The 14,895-nt window shown below is 46.8% G+C and overlaps 1 protein-coding gene across 3 annotated transcripts in view; it reads left to right on the top strand.

Moving 5' to 3' along the window:
* The window catches only part of ABCC1 (ATP binding cassette subfamily C member 1), a 134,176-nt gene that overhangs the window by 482 nt on the left and 118,799 nt on the right, over nt 1–14,895 (top strand). The gene's annotated exons all lie outside the window — the stretch shown is intronic.

Genomic DNA, 14,895 nt, shown 5'->3' with positions numbered 1-14,895 from the left:
GAGGGGGCTGAAAAGAGGGGCCCTTTCCGCTTTGGGGTTCCCTTTTCGATTAAAAATAACCTGCCGGGGAAGGAGGCGCCAGAGGTGGGGGGTGTCTCGCTGCTTTAGTTCCCCCACCTCCTTTGTGGGTTGGAGCCCCCTTTTCGCAAACACCCCGTTACCAAAGGGCTGAGCTGGGGAAGGGCTGAGGCTGGGGAAAGGGGCTTCCAGCGACTGGGTTGAGGTTTTCCCCCTCCCCACTTGTTTTGCATCCACATTAGTCTCCTGTGGTTACAAATTTTTTGGTCATCTTTTACTTTCCTTTTGCTTATACTTTGAGGGGAGTTTGGGGGAACAGGGGGAGAATTAGGGAAGTTTGAGGAACAGCCAGGAAAGAAGGTAGGGCTGCTCACCCCTGCTCTGACTTGCCTGACCCTGGGGTCAGGTTTGGGGTGCAGCTGAGGATGCCCAGTATCCTGGTACCAGTGGGCGTGCCATTCCACCCCTGAAACGTGAGGCTCGTCTCTGTGGGGAGCCCCACCTCCAGGTTTCTTCTGAATGTCCATTGCTGAGCCTGCTGAGTCTTCGGAGTCCATTCTCTGTGGTTTAATCCCCAGTGTCTTGGGCTTTAGTTTCCCAGTAATGCTATTTGCCTCTTTGTTACAGGAAGCACTCTCGTGTCCCACCATCTTGATTATTGGTAAACACGGAATGCAGTTCTGGACAGGATAGTTTTCCCACTTTTGTTTAGGAATCACCCTTGGTTCTTTGGAGCCAGTGATTAGCATCCAAAAATACCTTCTTGTTCTGTTTTGTGGTCCTCTCCTTGCAGGCTGCATTTGGAGTGTTGAAAAGTCATCCTTGAGGGCCCCGTGGGAAAAGCTTTATTTTTGGGAGGTATCACTTTGTAGAATAACAAAACACTTCTGGGTATGTCTCACATTTTCAGGCCAGTGGGATCAGAGATTTACTCTGGGGCTGGAAATAGTCCAGAGCTTTGCACTCAAGGTCCAGGACTAATTGGAGAGCAGACTTATTTGCAAAGTAGGGTTGTACTTAGCAGAGAGAGGAAAATCTGAGGAGTCCTTGCTCCCCGTACCTGGTGTAACAACAGCAAGATAATTTCTGCAAGAATTAGATGGGGATCTGGTCTAGTGTTGGCTGTGAATACTGGAGTATTTCCTTGTTTATTTTCTTCTCCTAAATTACAGAGGGGAAAAAATAGGCGACCGTAAACTAGATTCTGCACCAGGATGTATTTTATTGATGGCAACTGGCAGTTGATGTCAGGTTTTCCAAAGTCGACTGGGTTTGGGGGTGTCCTCCGTTTATTTAGCTGAAGAAGCTCGTCCAGGGGAAACAGTTGTGTTTTTTCTCCTGCAAGGACTTTTGCTACAGAAGTTGCCAGGTGGTTGGCTTTCCCTTCTGCCAGGCCCTGCATCTTCCCCCAGTCTTTGGCCTTGCAGACTTTCCTCTGCGCTTCCTCCCTCTGGATTTCTAGACTTGCTGGATGTCCCAATTTCTGGAGGTGCCCTGGAACCAGAGTTTGAGAGTAGGCAGCTGGGGCATGAGAACTTCCAGGTAGCAGGAGAAACCAAATGTAATTGAAAGCAGGTGACTTCTGTGTTTTCCAGGGCACACACTCAAGGCCAGGAGAGACTGTGTGACCTTGGGCAAGCCAGTGTGCCTCTCTGTGCCTCAGTTTCCTCATCTGTAAAGTGGGGGTGGGGGCCCCCAAAGTCTCAACCTCCTGTGGTTGTTTTGAAAAGTAAATGAGTCCATCTGTTCAAGTGGCTCAGCCTGTGCCCTGCACAGAGTTAAGCAGTGGTTACTGTTATTCTTTCCAAAGATGAAGTTGTGTGTTTCGGGTTGCTTGTCCTTCCTTTGGAGCCACTTTTTCTTCAGCTGGGGCATGGGATTGGGCCACCCACCCAGTCATGCCTGCCTCCTCCCTTGACCAAGGTCATATGTTTAGAAATAAAGGCGACTAGCCCACCTGAGACTCTCGTCAGAGCTTTGTTCCTGGGCCAGTGCCTGCCTCTGAGCCTCAGGAAATGGCCAGAAAAACCAGCACGTGGAAATAGCCCGTGGTGAGTGTTTGGCTGACTTCCCACCTTCACCCAGGCAAATACTCTGGGATGGAAAAAGAGGAACTTGGTTATCTAAATGGAAAATAGGGGCTGGGTTCCCCAGCGCTGGGTTTGCCTTTATTTTTTTTTTTTGAGGGTGGTTGTAGGGGGGTGGGTAGGAGGGACTGTTTTGTGGCTGATGTTTAAATGATGGTTGGGAAAATGGGCACGGGCCTCCCCTTGCGAGTTAGTTTTTTAAAAAAATTTGTTTATTAATGTGTTGCATGTCCAGCGTAGAAAAATCAGAAAATGTCGAAAAGTAAGCGACAAGTCAGTAAGCAGTGGAGTATGGCGGCTCCGAGCAGTGCTCACATCCCTGGGGTTCAAATCCTGGCTCTGCAGCTTGGGCGAGTTACTTCCCCCTCCATGCCTCAGTTTCCCCATGTGTATAATGAGGATGGTAACACGGTACCAAGAGAATCCTTGGCAGGTGCTTAGAATGTTGCTGCTTGGTACACAGTTAGCACTTAGTACATGCGAGCGGTGCAGCAACTGGAATTTTCTAGTTAATTTTTGCTGCTGTACCTGCTGCTGCTGGGGATGAACAGAAGTGGCGGATCTGTGTCATGGTTCACGGAGTCCTGCTAATATTTGGTCCTGGTGCTATTTGCCACGGAGCTGCCCCGAACCATCTTCCACCTCAGTAACCCCCTGAATATTCAGTTTAACTGCTAAAGGGTGGGAGAAACGGAGTATTTTAGAAACCATTTGAAATTCTTCTTGGCGTAAGGTCTGACCTTGGGGTCAGTCTAATTCCTGGCGTAATTAGCTCCCTTAGGCTTTACAACAATGTAGAATGAGCGGATTTATTTTTCCCCCATCCCTCAAATTTTCTGTGGGTTTTTAGACGCATCACTGTGCCTTCCTCCACCTTCCTCTCTGCCCCTCCTTCCAGTCTCCTCTCTCCCTTGCGGATTAGAGCCAAAGGGCCCCTGGAACTGATGCGGTCTTCCCCTCCGTCCACCCCACTTCACGCATGTTGAATCTGAGGCCCAGAATGGCAGCGTGACAAGGCGGATGGCTTTGGGAGGAGAAAAGCCATTTGAGAGGCTAGGGCAGGACAAGGGCAGGGCAAGGGCTAGTTCAGGGTTCCTGGGTTCCCCTCCAGCCTTGCAGAACGAAGCCCCAGCTACCCAACAACAAGGAGCAGTGATCTTCTCCCAGCTGGACCGGCTCTGTTTGTGATAGTCTTGGAGGAGCCTCACGTTTGGAACGCAGTGGTGGATGGAAAATCTCTCTTTCCATTCATGTTCTCAACTTTTTGGAACTAACATCTCCACCTGGGTGTCTCATGGGTGGCTCCAGTTTACCGTGTCCCACACGGAACTTCGAGCCCCCTCACCCCAGCCCTCCCCATCTTAGTTGATGGCAGCCCTGTCCCCAGAGGCTCAGGCCCAAACCCTGCGTCATCCCTGACTCCCCACCTTTGCCTCCCGTTCCACAGCTGATCTGTCAGCAAATCCTGTTGCCTGTTCCTTCAGAATGCCTGCTTCTCACTGCCTCTCCAGCTACTGCTCTGGCCAGAGCCACCATGGGCTCAATCCTGCATTTGGATGTTCCTGCCTCAGTGCTTTCCCTGCTGCCCTCCTTGGCCCCTACAGTCTGGTCTCAACCCCGCAGCCAGAGGGCTCCTGTTAAAGACAGAGGTCAGATCCTCTCCCCCTTCTGCTCAAGACCCTGCAGCGACGCCCCACTTCCCTCAGGGAAAAAGCCAGAGGGCTTAGAGAGGCTTACAAGGCCTGACAGCATCTGGTCCCCTCACCTCTCTGACCACATCACCTGGTACTTTCTGTCTCCCTCACACTGCCTCAGGGCCTTTGCACTTGCTGTTTCCCCTGCCCAGAATGTTCCTGCACCTTCAAATCCTTGTTCAGATGTCACCCCAGACAGCCTTTCCCTGACTCCCTGCCGCTTCCTTGTATTCCCAGTCCTACTGGCTCCTCCCCACCCCCCCACCCCAACCCAGTACGTACTGCCATCTACACCAAATCTTTTACTTATTTATTTTGTTTACTCCCTGTAAACTCTCACCAAAAGGTCAACTTCACAGGGGCAGGGGTTTTGCCTGTGCTGTATAATCCCAGCACCTGGAACAGTGCCTGGAACATAGTAGGTGCTCAGTAAATATTTACTGAAGGAATGAATGACATGAAGCTTTGGAGTGGCTTGTGAGCTGGGTTGAAACCTCTTTCCAGAGCCCTCTAAGGATGAAATAGTCCATTACCTGTTTGGAATGGATTCTCAGGTAGAACGAGCCTTCCAGCTTCCACATCCAACTGCTTATATTTTGTCTTGCAAAGGTCAGAACTGAGTCTGGTCGGTCTCTTTTTCCAGGACTCAGAGCCTGGCACACTGTAGGCTCAATTAACATTTGAATTTGAGTGTCTGAGGTACAAGTTCCTTGGGGGGAGTTAGATCTAGCCCACTAGCGTGCTGCTTTGGCTTTATTTTAATGTTGAATTACTGTGATTGCTAATATTTACAGAGGGGAAGAATTCACAGAAAAATCTGCATTTCTGACTTTTGAAAAATCAGAAGATCTGATTGCATGAGGGCCCGCGTTTGTACATGGTGGTGGTCAGCTGGGGCTGCCCCCTCCAGAACAGGCCTGCTGGCCCCAGATTGCCACAGTCCCCGCTCCTCCTTATTGCAGCTTTAATTCGTAGGCCCGGTGTCCGTTGCCTTTTTTCTTCGTGCTTTCTTACCTGGTCTGCTTCCCTCACTGATGGACCCCACCTGGCACCCATAGGCATTTGAGTCGGCAGATCCTACTTTGAAGCCCGGCCTTTTGGTGAGGTGACTGGGGCCGCCCTGGCTCACTGGTTTGGTGCTGCTCTAGCTTGGTCATGTTGGCAGGAGGGGGATGGATAAACAAATTATCAATGCCCGGGGAATTTGAAGCAAGCGTCTAGTTTGTGATGTTGGCTCCAGATTTTCATGGTGGGATAAGGTCTAGATTTCATCAGATCTTAATGGTCAGTAAAACTCTAGCCCATAAAAACTTACCTGAACGTTTTGCCAAAATAAATAAAGGGCTAATGAAATGGATTGAGATAATGACAAGGACTTGAACATCCTGAGGCGAGTGTTTCCCCCAACCTGGCGTGGTAACTGGGGCAGCGTCTCTTCCGGTGGAGCTGTGGAACCCCTGCTTCCCTCTTGAAGGCTGAGCAGTGCGGAAGCCAGCGTGGGGGAGGGGTGGTAGGTGTGGAGCAGTTTCTCGTCCTGGGCGCTCTTGACCTTTGGGGCCAGATAACTCCATTGTGGGTCTGCCCTGTGCGCTGTGGGCTGTTTGGCAGCATCCCTGGCCTCTACCCGCTAAATGCCAGTAGCACCTCCCTGCTGTTGTGACAACAAAAATGTCTTCAGACGTTGTCAGACGTCCCCTGGGTGGCGAAGTCCCACAGCCTTTGGTGGGGAGGAATCCGGAGAAGAAATCTGGGGCAAGACTTTTGCCTCAGCCCTCCTGCATTTCCTTAAGTTTTTAGGCTGTTGAATGTCTCCCGTAATTGGCTTACTGGGGTTGCTGTGGAGAAGCTTAATGAGATGTTAAGGAGGTTAAACTCCAATTAGCTAGAGAAGCGATTGCAGCCGTTTCCATGCGGTTTGCCGCTTTCCACCCAGGGCTTTTCTCCCCGAATCCATTTGGGTTGGGAGTGGGGTTTCTGACGGCTCAGTCCCAGGGTGAAGTGCTGGTCCTTAGAAGTCAGCTTTGAAGCGCTGCTCCTTCATCTTAAACTGCCCCCAGGATAGGTGGACAATTACAAAGTCGAGATTCTACTTAAGTTTCCCCTTGGTTTAATTGTGGGGTTTCATCTCCTGGAGGAGGTTGCCAAGTTCTGGAAGATGGGTTCTAGATGACCTGGGGAGAGCGGCATCCGGTACCCTCGGGGAATAATTCAGGTTTTATGAGGCTTTTTCCTTCCCTCTCAGTGAGTTGTCTCCCTGAGAACCTTCGTTTACCTTTTATTGGCCTCTTGGGTAACTATTGATACTTGCTTGGGGATGCCTTCCTCTCTGGAGAGCAGTTACCAAGTGCCTGTGTTTCCCCGGCACGGACAGCTAGAGAGTGGTTTTTACAACACTGGATTCGTTCTCCTGTTCTTCCCGCAACCTTTTCTCACTTGTTCATTTATTCAGTCTTTTATTATTAACTGAGCACCTACTGTGTGCTGACACTGTTCTAGACGCTGGGAATACAGCCATGAACAAGGCAGACGAGGCCCATGTTCTCATGGAGCTTACGCTGGGGATGACCAAAATGATTTTGGGTGGCGGCAAGTGCCGCAAAGACGTGAACTGGGAAGCACTGGGGTGCAAGCTATGATAGGGGCATGTCCAGGGAAGGCTTTTTGGAGGAGGTGACATTTGACCTTTGACCTGAATGGCAAAGCTGGCTGTGCAAGGGCTGGGGGAAGGGAGTCTCAGATAGAGGGAACAGCAAATGCAAAGACCCTGAGGTGCAGAGCCCATCTCATGAAAATCTTGCCTGGAGCATTCTGCAAAAATCCATAAAGCACTAATAAAATGGCTTGTGGTAACAATAAGGGCTTGGAAATTCCAAGGAAGAAGCTCACTGCAGCTTGGCGAGGAGATGGAGCGTTACTTGCTCCCCGATAGTCATGGGCTTTTGATCCATTTAGGTTTGAATGAGTCTCAGGTTTATATTTTTCAATGAGTATCATCTGTTTCAGAACCTTAGCTGCACCATTCAGATCAAGTTGGGATTCCCCACAAGGATTCCCCCTCCAAAGACTTTTCAGGGCCCATTAAGATGATGAGGGGCTTTTCTTGCATGATTAAGATGACTTTCTATAGATTGCTAGAAAACTCTTCTTTTAAAACTAGATGTTGGAGTGAAGTAAGTCAGAAAGAGAAAAACAAATACCGTATGCTAACACATATATATGGAATCAAAAAAAAAAAGGTTCTGAAGAACCTAGGGGACAAGACAGGAATAAAGATGCAGACGTAGAGAATGGACTTGAGGACACGGGGAGGGGGAAGGGTAAGCTGGGACAAAGTGAGAGAGTGGCATGGACGTATGTACACTACCAAATGTAAAATAGATAGCTAGTGGGAAGCAGCCGCATAGCACAGGGAGATCAGCTTGGTGCTTTGTGACTACCTAGAGAGGTGGGATAGGGAGGATGGGAGGGAGACGCAAGAGGGAGGAGATATGGGGATATATGTATACATATAGCTGATTCACTTTGTTATAAAGTAGAAACTAACTCACCATTGTAAAGCAATTATACTCCAATAAAGATGTTAAAAACAAAACAAGACTAGATGTTGAATTGGCCTGGAAGATCTTGCACGGTAACTTTTTTGATTGTGCTATTACTTTCAAAAAATTATCTTTTTTAAAAAGTTATAACTTTAAAAAAAAAGTTATAAAAATCCCAGAATAAAACTATATTCTAGAAGAATATAAAGGGAAAGTAACAGTTTCAGTACTTCCTCTCCCTGTGCTCTGTTTGCAGAAGTCGCCATTCATGGTAGTTTCTGGGGTGTCCTTCTAGAAAATTTCAACAATATGCAAATATGTATGAAAGGTGAGGGGGTGGGGAGAGATTGAAAATGAGTATCTTTTTTTCCTCCCCAAATAGTTTCATATTCTAAATAATGTTCTGTATCTGGCTCCTTTCACTAAGAAACCAGTGTTGATTTTCTTTACATGTTAAGTCCATGCAAATTGAAAGAAAAAGGGAATAATACTTTACAAGCCACACTTTCTTCTGTTACAGGACTGTGCTGTGTATTCACCCAGTCCTCCCTCGGTTGCTGTCAGGGTCCTTGGTTCCAGTTTTCAGTGTGATGAACGGTGCTGCCACAAGCACTCATCTTGGTACTGTATGCAAATAGATGTAAATGACAGAGCAGAGTAAATCCCTACCCCCCCAGAAATTGCTGGGTTGGGGGATATGTGCATTTTGACATCTGACAGTTCTAATTGTCAGGTGGAGCTGTAGTTTATACTCCCACTAATGGACTCACCAACATTTATTAAGCACCTGCTATGTTTGTGGCGTTTGAGAGCATTGATCAGACTGGGAATTGACCAGGCTCATGTTGCTTCCCTGTGTATGAGAGGGTTTTGCCCAGCGGAGTTAAACCTTATGTTCCAGTGGATTTGGTCCAGAGAATGATTGGTTTAGTTCTGATTTTAAAAAGATATGTTTAAATTTTAAACGTTCTTTGACGTCTTTGTTGTTTAAAAAGTGCTTTTATATCAACAGTTTAACAACAGGTGAAAGTTTTACTCATAATCTAATGCTAATACAACTAATACATGTGAATACAACTAATGCATGCTAATACAACTAATACATGCTAATACAAGCTAATACAACTCGGATTTAATTTTTACATGTAAACTTTCTAGTTTAATTGTAGAGTTTTTTTGTTCCCAAAGTGATACTCCTTGTGAGAAAGCAACATAGAGATATTTAAATAAAGCGTGAACTCTCTCTCTAATCAATAACCAAGCTATACTTCCTGTCCTTTCTCTGTAATCATGGAAATGTTTATAAACATAAATAATATGCTTAAAAATAAAATGGGTTATGTTATAATCATCACTTTTTATTTTTGCTTAACATATGATACGTGGCAATACATAGAATCTCACTAGTAATTCTTTAGTGAATTGTATAATATAGATTTGCTATAATTAATTCAGCCATTTCCCAGTTAATAACATCGCTTGTGTTATTCCCCATTTTTTGTTTCTGTAAACAATGCTCCAGTGAACATTCTTGTACATGGGTTAAAATTATGTAAATTTTAGTTTTTAATGGGTATTGGCTGGTTATTTTCCAGAAAAGTTGTAGCAAGCCCATTCCTAGTGACAGGGACTGAGAATTCCCATTTCTCTGCATCCTTCCTGACACTGGACATGGCCGAATTCTGTTAATTTGATGGACAAAAAAGATATCTTTTTTCACCCACGTTTCCCTTAGAAGTTAGAAGCTGAACATCCTACAACATATTCCCTGGTGATTTGCGTGCTCTCTTCTGTGCATGTCTTTCTTTCAGTGTCCTTTTTGTGCATCTTTATTCTGGTTTGCTTTTTCCTGTTAATTTGCAGGGGCTCTCGGTATATTGGGAATCTTGCCCCTTTGTCTATCATGTGTGTTGCACATATTTTTCCATTGGCCATTGTTTGTTGGTGTGTTAACATCTGATTCTTGTCCAGATTTTTATGTGGTTTTGTAAGGTTGCACTTGTAGAGTGTGTACTATTTTCTATCCCACATTTTCATTTATCCTTGTAAGAATTTTCCCATGTTCCTGCACAACTTTTGTAATTATACCTTTAAATGTCCAAGCAGTAGTTCCTGGTATTGGTAGACTGTAGTTTATATAATTATTGCCTGTGGTTTGACATTTAGGTTGCTGTTTCCCCCCTTCTTTTTTTTTTTCTTTCACAGAGAACATTGTAATGAATATCATATGGGTAGTGCCTGTTGACTTACTTTCTTAGAACATACTTTTAGGAGTGGAGTGAATATCTCAAATCATCGGTAAGGTTTTGTCCTGTCTACAGCCTGGCTTGTGTTTAAAAAAGTGGTGGCTCAATTCTAGCAGGGTCTCTCTAAGGGTGCCCATTATTATTGTTGTTGTTTTTATGATTGTTAATAACAGATGACAGGTGCATATTAATGGCAGTGCCTTCTGCAGTCCCTCTAATCAGCCTTATAAGGCTGGAGACCAGTGGCCCAGGGGAAAGCTGGAGCTGCAGGGTGCTGGGGAAGGTGACCTGGTAGTTATAATTTAGATTATCCAGGAGCCCTATGATAAGGCTTCTTCCTCAAAAACAGTTTCACTCATTCAGGGTTGAGGAGAAAAGACACGTGGTAGTTTAGGTTCTGAGGACTGCAGTTGTAGTGTAATGGGGCTCTCCCTTCTTTTACTTTTGTCCACTGAGATCCTTGTGGTCTAGGTGGACCACTTCACACTTGGTGCTGGGGTCAGGGCTGGCCCACTTCCAGCTCATTTGCATATTTGGTGGGGAGGGTTTGGAGAAATGGCCCACCCCCTCAGTCAGACCCTCTGTTCCCAAAGAGGATATTAGTTGGGGTTGGTGGTGGGGGGGCCCAAGCATTGGCAGCTGAAGGCATGGGGATACTTGGGCGAGGAGAAGGTGTAGCTCCAAAGAAAGCCAGGGACATATACGGCTGGGGTCACGAAGCCAGGTTCAGGGGCCCGGGTGCGAAAATCGGTCCTGCCAGTTCCCAGTGTGCGACCTTGGGCCAGTCAGTTCACTTCTGGGAGCCTCAGTGTCCTCATCTGTGAAGTGGGGATCATGGTCATGCCGTGCATCTCATGGAGTTGGAAAGAAAAGAGGGAAGATACAGAGGATGCTTAGCTAAGCGTGGCAGGCACTCTCTGTGCTTCTGCAGGAGGCTGGACAGGAGGGGACAGTGATGGACACTTGGGGGCAGTGGAGCGGGGATTTCTGGTGTGGCACTTCTCTTCTGCTTTATCACCTCCTTGTAACCTCTGGGCCCACGCAGGCCTTGGCAAAATCAGGATGGAGCCCAGCGCGATCTCAGGGATTCACACTACCGGTCCCCAGCATCTGAGGATTTGGGCTAATTCGCCCAGTTATTATGGGGTGTCTGTAGGGTGCCCGGGTCTGGATGAGGCATGCCAAGGTGTTGGGTGTCAGCTCTGAAATTGGGCTGATGGGTGGGGAAATTCATTCTGCAGATTTTCTTTGTAGTTGAGGATTAAGAAGACTTGCTTAAGTACTTAAATCCATGGCACAGGAGTGAAGGTGGGCTATGACAGCTGAGACTGCTGACAGATGCATACTTGGGAAGTTCCAGGTTTTCAGTTACTGTAAAGATGGTCACGATTGAATTACTTAAAGGCACTTCTTTTCTCTTATGCTCTTGTTTGTTTGACATTATAAGAGGTCCAGTATAAAATGAAACAGTACAGGAACCAGTATAGTAGAATGTGAAAATCCTCTGTAATTATGCTCTTCTACAGATAACCTCTTATTGGCATTTTAATTTTCAGTCTCTTTTCTCCGCACATCCCAAATATAAGATATTTTTTTAAAAGCAGGAACAGGATTTTCTGAAAACATTCTTTATGTTTCAGTAACTGTGCATCTTGGATTCAACCTATTTTTAACTAACATATTTACTCTAAGGTGAAATGTCAACATGAGCCTAATTAAGTAATTTGCTAATAATTGTTTCCTCTCCAGGCGGTTGGATAGCCTTGTTTTTTAACTTCTGTGTAAGGGAGATCTGGGAAAGATGTGAAGCAAGGTTGGGTGGGTGTCAGAGGGGCATGTTTTCCACCCTCTTAGATGCCCCTTGCAGGAGACAGAGCCTCCGAGGGTCAGTGCCCCAAGACTGAGCTGTGCTCAGAGGACAGAGCTCTCACCTCTTGGTCCCGTGGCCTGGGCCCATTCAGTTGACGTTCTCTGGGTGCTCCTGATTATCCTTGCACTGAACTTGATGCTGGGAATCAAAGATGTGCAGAGCAGAGCTCCCTGCCATCTTTGAGTTCCAGTCTTGTCTGGGGATTGAACAAATGAGTGGAAAATCATAGCTGTGCAGTGCTACGAAAGGGAGCTCTGTGATGTAGTAGGGGGTTTGATCTGATCCAGCGAAGGAAAGGAGAGACTTCCTGAGCCTATATGATGTTATAGGTTTGGCTGTATGTGGCATAGACCCTAAGCACAGTGGCTTAAGATAGAAGCTAAATTCTCTCTGGTGTAAGAATCCCAGTTTGGTGTGGCAACTCTGTCCCTGAGGGTGTCAGGGGCCCAGGCCCTCCTGTCTTGTTGCTTTGCTGTCCCCAGGTGCTGCCCACATTGTTGACTCAAGAATGTGTACCCCTGGGACTTCCCTGGTGTGCCAGTGGTTAAGAATCTGCCTTCCAATGCAGGGGATGCAGATTTGATCCCTGGTCGGGGAACTAAGATCCCACATGTCGCAGGGCAACTAAGCCGGTGCACCACAACTACTGAGCCCGTGCACTCTGGAGCCCGCACGGCGCAACTAAGACCCGACACAGCCAAAAATAAAATAAATAAATATTAAAAAAAAAAAAAAAAGAATGTGCGCCCCCACGTCCACATTCCAGCCAGAGCGAAGGGGGCAGAAGGGTGCAACCCAGAAGTCACCCACGTCACTCTGTTCACATCCCACTGGCTAGTACCTAGTCATGTGACCACATCTAGCTACAAGGGAGTCCGGGAAATGTAGTTTCTTTTCTGGACAGGCATGTGCCCAGCTGAAGATTAATTACTAGGGGTTCAGGAAGAGTGGGTGTTGGAGTACAACTAGCAGTTTGCTACAAAGACAAAAGCAGAAGATAAGAGTGTTCTAGGCAGTGGAAAAAGCATGAACAAAAGCCCCAGCTTAACAAGGAAGGCCAGTATGGAGCTTGGAGAGAAGGGGGGCTGGCGTGAGGAGACAGACATGGACCTCTAGACTTGGATCCTCCAGAAAGTCTTGGTTGCTTGATTTTCTGTCTTTAGCACCAAGGCAGGGGTATTTTACATACAATCCTTACAGGCAGCTTCCTTTCTAAGTGTTGCAAAGAACCAGTGACTGAATCAATTCTAGTCTTATTTATTTATTGGCTGTGGTGCAAGGGATCTTTGTTGCTGAGCTCTGGCTTCTCTCTAGTTGTGGCGCACGGGCTCCAGAGTACGTGGGCTCTGTAGCTGCTTCATGTGGGCTCAGTAGTTGTGGCACGTGGGCTTAGTTGCCCCACTGCATGTGGGATCTTAGTTCCCCGACCAGGGGTCGAACCGGCATCCCCTGCATTGCAAGATGGATTCTTAACCACTGGACCACCCGCGAAGTCCCCAATTTTAGTCTTTAGTCCTATTTTACTGGGTGACTTCGGTAAGAATTTATTTTTGTAAATAAAGTAACATACATTGAGGATTATTCTATGTCAAGTAGTGCCTTCTTTGTAAATTCTTTGTTTTAGGCCCATGGTAATGCTGGGTATGTGCTCTTATGACCCCTTATTTAGATGTGGAAACTGAGGGCACAGTTAAACTTGCCCATGTTCACACAGCTGGCAAGGGTTGTAGACAGTGTTCAAAGCTTCCAGTTTGACCTCAGTGCCTGCCCTCTTCTCCACTGTCTCACCCTCAGTCCCTTGTGTGTAGTCTTCATGATTTTGACATTTATATCTCACTTCATACCTATTAGGATTGCATTTGGCTCTAAGAAACAGAAAGCATAACTCCAGTGGCCTAGACCTAAAAGTATTTATTTTTTTACACATCAGGAGGTCTAGTACCTCTGGCGGTTGCTGGCATTGGATTAGCGACCCAGTGGTGTCAGGGCTGACACCATTTTCTTTGTCTTTCCCTCAAGGCCCCAGAATGGCTGCCATCACATGTAGGTTCAAGGTAGGGAGAGAGAAGGACCACACCAGCCTCATTTATCTCTTTTTATTCAGGAAAGTAAAAATCTTCCCTCAAAGCCCCTCTCCTGGTGCTGTAGACTTCTGCTCATGTCTCCTTGGCTGGAGCTGGATCACATGACCACCTCTAGCTACTAGGGAGGCAGGGAAAGTGAGCATTTGGTTTTATGCTTCTTTAGCGGGAGACAGCGAGAGAGAAGGGAGTTGGGAAAGGCTGTTGAGGAAGCTAACCAGTAGTTTCTGCCACCTACTTATTTAGTACTTTTCTTTAAATAAGTTCACTTTTTAAAAAAAATCTAAATAAATTTATCCCCAAAGGAAGTTTCATGTCACTTTTGAATTTCTATGAGGTTGCACTTTGGTCATATTCTTGTATTTACCTAATAGCTGTTAAATATGTCACCACTAAATGAAAAAATAGGATATTCTGCAAACTGCCTAGATGAGTGCTTCTCTCCTCCAGGCAGTTTTGCCCCCAGGGGACATTTGTCAACATCTGGAAATGTTTTTGGATGTCACAACTGGAAGGAGGGTGCTCCTGGCATCCAGTGGGTAGAGGCCAGGGGTGCTGCGAACATTGTGCAATGCGTAGGGAAGCCCCCCAATAACAAAGAATTATCGGGGCCCAAATGTCAAGAGTGTGAAGATTGAGAAACCCTTGCCCAGACTCAGTCCACATGCTGCCATGTTTTGGGCGAGGCCATGATTTGCTAGTTACTTATCACTGTATGTGTGATTCTGTTTTCTCCCGGGTGACCGTATATCGGTAACACTTTACATCTGTAGCCTGCTTGTACTTTTTTCAGGCCTCTTCCCACAGCTAATCAGATCTCCAGCAAACCTGAGAAGCATACATGTGGATGTGAATTCAGCATGTTGCTGCTCCCCAAGTACCTTATAGAAATTGAGGAGGAGGGAGCTCATGGACCCAGAAGTGGTTGAAATAAAAACCCTTTTCCGAGGCAGATCCTATCTGAGTGCGTGTTTCAGAAAGAACACTGTGCTGGCAGAGAGGATTTCTCTCATGGGGCCAGGCAGAAACCATGGCCTTTGGGAAAGGGCTGTACGTCCTTTGTTGAGTAGGAGGTTTTATTGCCTCCTCTCTGCCTGGGTTTGGCAAAAACAACCTGGCCTGGGCAAGGGCCTGGGGAAGGAACTGTGGAGACAAGAACGCAGCTGGCAGGTGGAGATTATCAGATCAGGCTGCTGGCAGTTTTGCCCTAGGTGGCCTGGTCAGGTAGCTTGACAGTTACACTCATCCTCCCGCACCCCCATTAAAGTTACTTGAGTTGTTCTGGAGCCGTGCTGAGGAGGTGGGGCAGGGTGGTGATTGCCTCCCTCCTAGGGTTAGCTTGGCTAAGAAGTAAGGGCAG

This window comes from Balaenoptera acutorostrata, chromosome 15 (genome assembly GCF_949987535.1).
Source record: "Balaenoptera acutorostrata chromosome 15, mBalAcu1.1, whole genome shotgun sequence".
Taxonomy (NCBI): Eukaryota; Metazoa; Chordata; class Mammalia; order Artiodactyla; family Balaenopteridae; genus Balaenoptera; species Balaenoptera acutorostrata.
The sequence above is the reverse complement of the archived record's forward strand: the minus strand, read 5'-3'. Positions and strand labels throughout refer to the sequence as shown.